This window comes from Mus pahari, chromosome 4 (genome assembly GCF_900095145.1).
Source record: "Mus pahari chromosome 4, PAHARI_EIJ_v1.1, whole genome shotgun sequence".
Taxonomy (NCBI): Eukaryota; Metazoa; Chordata; class Mammalia; order Rodentia; family Muridae; genus Mus; species Mus pahari.
Window position 1 is genome coordinate 7,442,440 of NC_034593.1, and position 8,139 is coordinate 7,450,578.

The window sequence follows — 8,139 nt, forward strand, 5'->3', positions numbered from 1 at the left end:
GAAACAAAGAAATCTTTACACAGAGTTATATTAGTGATTGTTTTCACAGTATGCTGCATATGTAAGGTTTTGATTTACCAAGGAAAAGTTACTCTAGCATATTTAATGCTCTTCAAAAATTTTCTGTCAAGAATAAATAACAACCCTCATCATATTATTTGAATATTATTATTAAAATCAAATTCATAATAAACTGTTAATTAAAGCCTAATGCTTATAAAATAGAAAGATAAGTAGTTTTGTTTCTTATTGTTTTTTACAACAATCTGCTAACATGTGCTTGAAAAATACAAAGGGAAATCATACAGAGAAAGGAAACATGGAGCATGAAATTTCACTGGTAAAAAGTTGTTTATGTTTATATATGTATATGTATATGTATATGCTTGTAAAATACTTCAAAATATTTTAATTTCATGGGGTAATACTAAGAAAAAGATGAATCTTTAAAATAAATCAGAAGCTCAAAAAAGAGTTAAGAAACTTGTCAGTTTCCTAGAGATACAAGTTTTGAAAATATCAATTTCATCACACACTGTGAGCTCTCTCAGCCTTATTTAGAAAATAGATGAATTTTATAGCTTTATTAGCAAGAGAAAGCTATGCATCTAATTATTGTGTGGGTTGATTAGTCCATGTATATTTAGATTACTGAACTCAAAGAAATAGAATCAGATTTACTCATTTTAAGAGATAGTATTTTGACATTTTAATCAATATTAGCTTCCAAAATATCTAAAGATTGGCTATTTACTAAATATAATTTTTTATATATTTCATCCTATATTCTTTAAAAGCAAGCACAGAGAAATTTTGAAAATGTTTGTAAATAATCTGTTTCACCTCATTCTGAAATTAATAATAAGTAGGTAGGTCACCCAGGGTCGAGTGTATGAGTGTGTAGCATGCTATGTCCACTGTACTAATAAACACAAAGAAGAAAATGTGCACATATCTTTTAATCCACAAATTCAATTTTATCAGAATAATTTTGAGGCCTATTAGCCATAGAGCTACATGGACGTTTTTAGGCAGAAGATTAGAGTCACTAATAAATGGATAATTCATTTAAATGTCAATTCAGTTTCAATGATATATCTTTATCATTGCTCATTAAATGCAATAGAATTCCCTGAGATGGTTTTTCCTTGACCCTTCTATGCCTTGAACTGAAGGTAAATCATACTGTCATGATTCTACATAGGATACTAGTGGGCTCAAAATGTGGTAGGAATTGCATGAGTTTACAGCCCCTGCATCACTGTATTGACAAAATATTCACCAGTATGAGGACAGTATGGATGTGTGCAAGATTCTGTTAATGAAAAGCGTAGTATCTTCAATCTCATTGTGACAATATACACATGTGACCCCTGCACACAATCCACACACTGTATTTACCTCACAGAACTGACAATTATTGCTTTTTCCACTTCTTTTACTCTCAATAAACTAACATTTAGACTGACTCAGTTTGTTTAACTCTAGTTAGCTTTTACAAATGCTCAAACTCTTGAAAACTTTAGTCCATATCTCTAATATATTGCAATTTTCTGTTGTCCAAGTGAGGACATGATCATACTTAGCTACATAAATAGAAACTCTAAAGGTAAGTTTTAGAGCTAGATAATTAACAATAGTTTTCAAAAAATGTTTTTATGTATATCAAAATTGCATTAAAGAAGTACATACAAATTTCTCAGAAAGGGAAATCACAATAGAGCCTAACTGGTAGTATATGCCTTGATGCCTGATGGTTAGGGCTATATTTTTATTGTCCTTTCAAAAACCTTAATTTATTTCTATGTTTTGGTCAAATACACAGCACTAATCAGGAGCAATAAATTATCAAGAACCATAAATTTCTAATCAATTCCATAACTCAAGCAAAATTAATTTAAAATTTATAATAAACTTCTAGTTGGAAATAGTATTTATTGGCAGTTTTATTCTTATTTGAATAAAATGCCCAAATGATAATGTTGCATTATTGGTTCATCAGAAAATTGGAACCTGAAGACCCAACTATACTACTCTTGGGCTTATACCCAAAAGATGCCTTACCATGCCAAAAGGACACATGTTCCACTATATTCATAGCAGCCTTGTTTGTGATAGCCAGAAGCTGGAAACAACCCAGATGTCCCACAAAGGAAGAATGGATACAGAAAATGTGGTTCATTTACTCAATGGAATATGACTCAGCTATTAAGAATGAAGACATCCTGAGTTTTGCAAATGGATGGAACTAGAAAATATCACACTGAGTGAGGTAACTCAGACCCAAAAGGACATGCATGATATGTACTCCCTAATAAGTTGATATTAGCCACAAAAAAGTACAGAATGCCTAATATATGGTCCACAGAACTCAGAAAGGTCAACAAGCTGAAGTGCCCAAGTGGGGATGCCTCAGTCCCACTTTGGAGGAAGGAGAAAGCGACCACAAGGGGGGAGGGACAGAGGGACCTGGGGGGAAGGGGATAAGTGGGAAAGGGGAACATGATCTGGTATAGGGTGGAGGGAAAGGACTGAAGACCTGAGGGCCAGCAGCAAGAATGGAAACAGGCAACTTTAGAAGGTAGGAGGTTAAGAGGGCCCTCCAGAATGTACCAGAGATCTGGGAGGTGAGAGACTCTCAGGACTCAAAGGGAGAGACCTTAGATGAAATGCCCTACATTGGGAAGAGGAAACTTGTATAGCTCTCCTCCAACAGAAAGACAGGGCATCAATTGAGAGATGGGTTGTCATCCTATAATCAAAACTCTGACCCATAATTGTCCCTGTCTGAAAGAACTGCAGGAATGGTAATGGAGAGAAGCCTGAGGAAAAGAAGGTCCAGTGTCCCAAAGCCTGACACTATTACTGAGGCTATGGAGCACTCACAGAAAGGGACCTGTCATGACTGACCTCCAAAAAAACCCAATAAGCAGCTGAAAGCGTCAGATACAGATATTTGCACCCAACCAGTGGACAAAAAACGCTGCCTCCTGTGGTTGAATTAGGGGAAAGCGGGAAGAATCTGAGGAGTTGGGCAATCCTGTAGGAGGACCAGCAGTCTCAATTAATCTGGACCACCAAGATCTCTCAGACACTAGACCACCAACCAGGCTGCATACACCAGCTGATATGAGGCCCCCAACACATATACAGCAGAGGACTGCTGGGTCTGGGTTTAGTCAGAGAAGATGCACCTCACCCTCAAGGGATTGGAGGCCCTGAGGAGTTTAGAGGTCTGGTGGGTGGGGGTTGGGGGGTAGGGACATCTTCATGGAGACAGGGGTGTGGTGAAGAGGTATGGGATGTGGAACAGTCAGAGGGTAGACCAGGAGGGGAATAAAATCTGGTGTTTTGAATAAATAAATAAATAAATAAATAAATGATTTTAAAATCTTGCAGAATATACTTCGCACAATTTTTGTTGTTCAGTGCTGCTTATGAGAAACTTATTACTCTAGTTGGATTATTTATTGATAAAATAGAGATGATTACGGGCCCTGTGGTTAAAAGCATTTCCTTCTTTCCAGATCCCTGAGATCGGATGCTAGGTTTATAGGACGATAAGGAGCCTCATATCCATTGTAACTCCTTCGCTGAGCAAATAGACACTCTCTCTGCCCTCCAGAGGTGACTTCAGTCATGTACACTGTAACATATACATATAATTCATATTTTTTCATTTGTTATTATTTTTAAGTATGTTTTTAATTAAAATATAAGTACACAGCATTATCCTCCCATTTTCTTCTCTCCACATGCTCCTAGATACTCTTCCTCCACCATCTTCCATATCCCACCTAATCTCAAGATAACACAGGCTTTTCCCTAGTTATTACCATTATATACATACACATGGATGTGTGTGAAAATATATAAATAAAACATACTGATCTTTAAAATGTGAAAACAGATAAATAGTATAGTCGTTGTATATAAAAATGACAGTATAGTTTAAAGAGATGGTGTCCCAGCTTTAAAACAGTTGTTCCTCTTGCAGTGGACTAGGATTTAGTTCCAATAGCTCACATGGCAGCAAATATCCATAAGTAACTCCAGTTCCAGGGCATCTGTGACTCTTTCCTGACCTCCATGCATTACACACGTGTGCTGAGCAAACATAGTTGCAGGCAAAACCTAAATGTATAAAACAAAAATAATTAAATCTTTTTAAATCTTGAAAGTATCCAGAAAGACCTTTACATTCTAGATTTGACTGCTAAACGCAGGAGCTATAGGTTTAACAATATAGTTTTACATTGTATATCACTAAAATGAATAGGAATAGACACTTTCTGAAACAAAAACCCATTTGTTCATAATGTGCAAGGATGGAGTGGGATCTCAATATTATCAGCTACATCATTCATTCTATTAGAAATCTGTCATATAAACCACAGGCTTTATTTTATGACTTTGTTCCAGAAAGCAAAGCAAATGAAACATATGGATTGGTTTTTACAATTAACTTTCCAAGCAACATTTCGATAATTCCCTGTTAATTTGGGGGGTGCCATAGCTCATATGTGGAGGTTAGAGTACATCTTACAGGATAATTTTCTCTGCTTTTAAATAGTTGGTCCCATAGATCAAACTCAGAAAATCAGGCTTGGAAGCTAATGAGAAGCCTCCATTACCCTTGTTTGCCATTTTGTATATTTATTATTTTCTGTTTTCTTAAGGACAATGACTTACTGGGTAACCTAGGCTATGCCCAACCTCTGTCTCCTGAGCACTGGTACTAAAGGCAGGAAATACTGCAATGTTATAATAGTTCTTTTTAAAGATAAGTTCAGGTATTTTCTCACTGCAATGCACAGGCTGGTTTAATCAAACTTTTCTTTTTTAATCATACATAGAAAACACATATGTCACTCCACTCAGGTTGAATGCTCTGAGATGTGAATATGATTTCAAACCAGAGACGGTTCCTTAGAAAGGGCCATGAACCGGGAATGTGTCCAAAGATGCTCATAATCCTTAAATATGCCTCCCATGATATTATATGTGATAAGATTATTTTGATTTCTCTATATAAGCATATATCTGTATATTTCTCACATGTGATACAGTGCCCAAAAGAGCCCAGAAAAGTGTGTTTGATCCCCTTCAGTTGGAGTTCGGGAAGGCTGTATGCCCAATATGAGTGTTGGGAATTAACTCAGTTCCTCTGGAGAAACAAGAAAATATTCAACCATAGAATCATCCCTGAACTTTGAGTTGCTTTTTATCTTTTGGAAGTAGTTTATCTCAGGTATCTAAATTGGCTACATCCAATATAATCAGCAAATAGAGAATCTTCAAAAATACATAGTAATTACAGAACACTTATACGCAAAACTACTGGAAGAACATTGATAACAGTGTCAGACTATTGCTTTATAGATATTTTCTCATAAAAACACTATGAGACATCATTTTTTATTTTGCATTTTAAATAAGCAACTATATTTTGTATTTAAATTCATTATTATATACCTCTGTATCGATTAAAAGCAATGCGGGATATTTTTAGAAAAACTAAATAAATTGTCATTTTATTCACAAATTGGAGAAATTTTCTTTAGTTTGGAGCCAATATCATTGAAACTTGTGATTCTTCCAAGCTTCTATTCAGTCTTTGTTGTTTGCTTGGTTTGTTTGTTTGTTTTTGTTCTTGTTTACCCTTTACTTCTATGTTATTGGCTGACAATTTATTTCCCTTGGCTTGTAACCTTCCTTTGCAACAAGACTCACTTGTGTCTAACAGCAAACATTCGTGACTTTGACCAAGACCTTTCTTTGACGACTTGACCCTCTTTGCCCTCATGTCAATCAAGTGGAATTGCCAAGGATTCACTGCTGCTTAGAAACAGCCACCAGTCAGTGATTAATAGGTCTTTTATCCAACATCTTACAGTGAACTTCATCATAAGTTACCTACATGAAAAATGGCTTAAACATTAGCTCTTTGAATGATTGGTTCTAAATTTTCTTAGCCAAAACACTGACAGCATTCATACTATAATTTCGGTGTTCAATCCATGGAGAACCCACACCAATATATTTATTCTTAATTTTCTTTCATCAATGGATTTTTATGTATGATACATACTACAACATTTTCAAGTACTCAGCCGATAGTCACTTCCTTAAGCAAGTATAAAAATTATAATTTCCTAGGTTCAATAATAGCTTTAAGAGTAGACAAGAGTTGTCATTTTATTAAATATAAAAAAGCCTAGCCAAGGTTCAGTGTAACATCACAGCTTACTCTCCTTGTCTTCTCTACTCTATAAGAAAGGAAGAGGGAAGAGCTTGCCATTGTACTACTCTATGAGAAGAACCTGTGGTACTGGAAAGTAAATACCTTACGGGCAGTAAGGAAGAGAACAACTGAAATGAAGACCAAATTGAAAGCAGAGTTATCACACACAGCAATAAAGGCAAAATGTTCAAGGCACCTTCTTCTCAAGGGAACTCTCCTCAACACACAATACTTCTCAACAAATTCTCCAAAGATGAAAATTACCAAAAGAGTCTTCTCTAACCAAAGTAAAAATAATTAAAAATTAATTACAGAGCAAAATAAAGATCCAAAAATTATAATCTAATATCGTTTATACATCTTGTATGTATAGCTCTGAAAAATGAAGAAAAGGCAGGTAAAATTGAAGAGTTTTGAAAATGAAAACAATAAATCAGAAATGGCAAATAATAATCATAGTCAATAAATTTGGAAACTCAAATACTGATCCTATAATTTCTCATGTAAATTAAAGTAAGAGTCTAATATTTATGCTCTACAATTATTTTCAAACACATAGCTATTGAATTTAGGCATAAATCTATGGTCTAACCATGTAGCAGAATTTCCCCTAGTTATTTGATTGGCTGATAAAGATGACAGGAAGCCAATCACTGAGTGAAGATATGGAGGCAGTATCTTCTGAGCAGAACAGGAAGAGAAAGGGAGGAGAACAGGCTCAGACCAGTTGGAGGATGGAGAGAAAGATGGAGGAAGAAGATGAACCAGAACCACATGGCCTGGAGGAGCTACAAGTACCTAGGGTTTCCATAGATGGGCAATAGAATAGTGTAGGTTACATTTGCCCAATCTAGGTGTGCAGCTTGTATTTATATCAATTGAGTTTAGTGTTCTTTGCACAGGCATTTTGAGGTTGGAGGTTTACATATGTAAATCTGTGTGGCATAAGTCTGGGTGATATCATTTCATGGACCTAAGGGGAGTTGAATGATAGCTCCAGGAATTTCAGGAAAGACTGGTTCAGTTGGCTTAGCAAGCAGAGAAAGAGAGAGCTAAATTTGGAAAGGGTTTTGACAGGGATGGCTTGGCAGTAGGCTGGCCACGGGAACCAGAGCAAAATGGCTGACAGGGACTGGCCATCTGGGAGGGCGAGACCACCACTGGGGTGCCTAGACAGATTAATTGTGGGCTCTTTTGTAAAACTACACTCTACAAAACCATGTATGTTGATGTGACTGGAAGTTAATGATTTTATTATTCTGAGACACTTGATTGATATTTTACTTTCTTTCCTTATTGGTATAATAGAATACCCTAACCAAAAATCCAAATGAATAAAAGAATACTCGTGGCTAAAAGTTCACAGGGTAAAATCATAAGGAATTATTGTTTTAACACAATTAACTTGTCCTTCACAAACATTACCAAAGGCTAAATAATGCCTCTTGGATATACCTGGAGGCTTGGTCAGGTGATTCCTGAATAGGTCCATTTGAAGGGTTAACAGTACCCACCACATCTGAGTAGCATTGGTAGTAAGACATGTTATCTCTGGGCATAGTCTGGCAAGGTTGGGGTTTTGAGGTGATATCACGGATACTATCAGGAAAACTATAGAGTTCGGTCAAAACACTGAGTAAATAATAGTTGATAACTCAATATTTATTTTTAGTTGTAGTTTTTGTCATTTCAGGAAGATTTTTGAATGAGTTACCCAATATAATTCACTTCATTTTCTTTTTAAATTATTTAAATATATTTACTTATTTTATTAAGGGTGTGTGTGTGTGTGTGTGTGTGTGTGTGTGTGTGTGTGTGCATATACCTCATTGTATGTGTGCTCAATATCTGTGTGCAGTGCCCACGGAGGTCAAATGAGGGTATTAGAGCCCTGG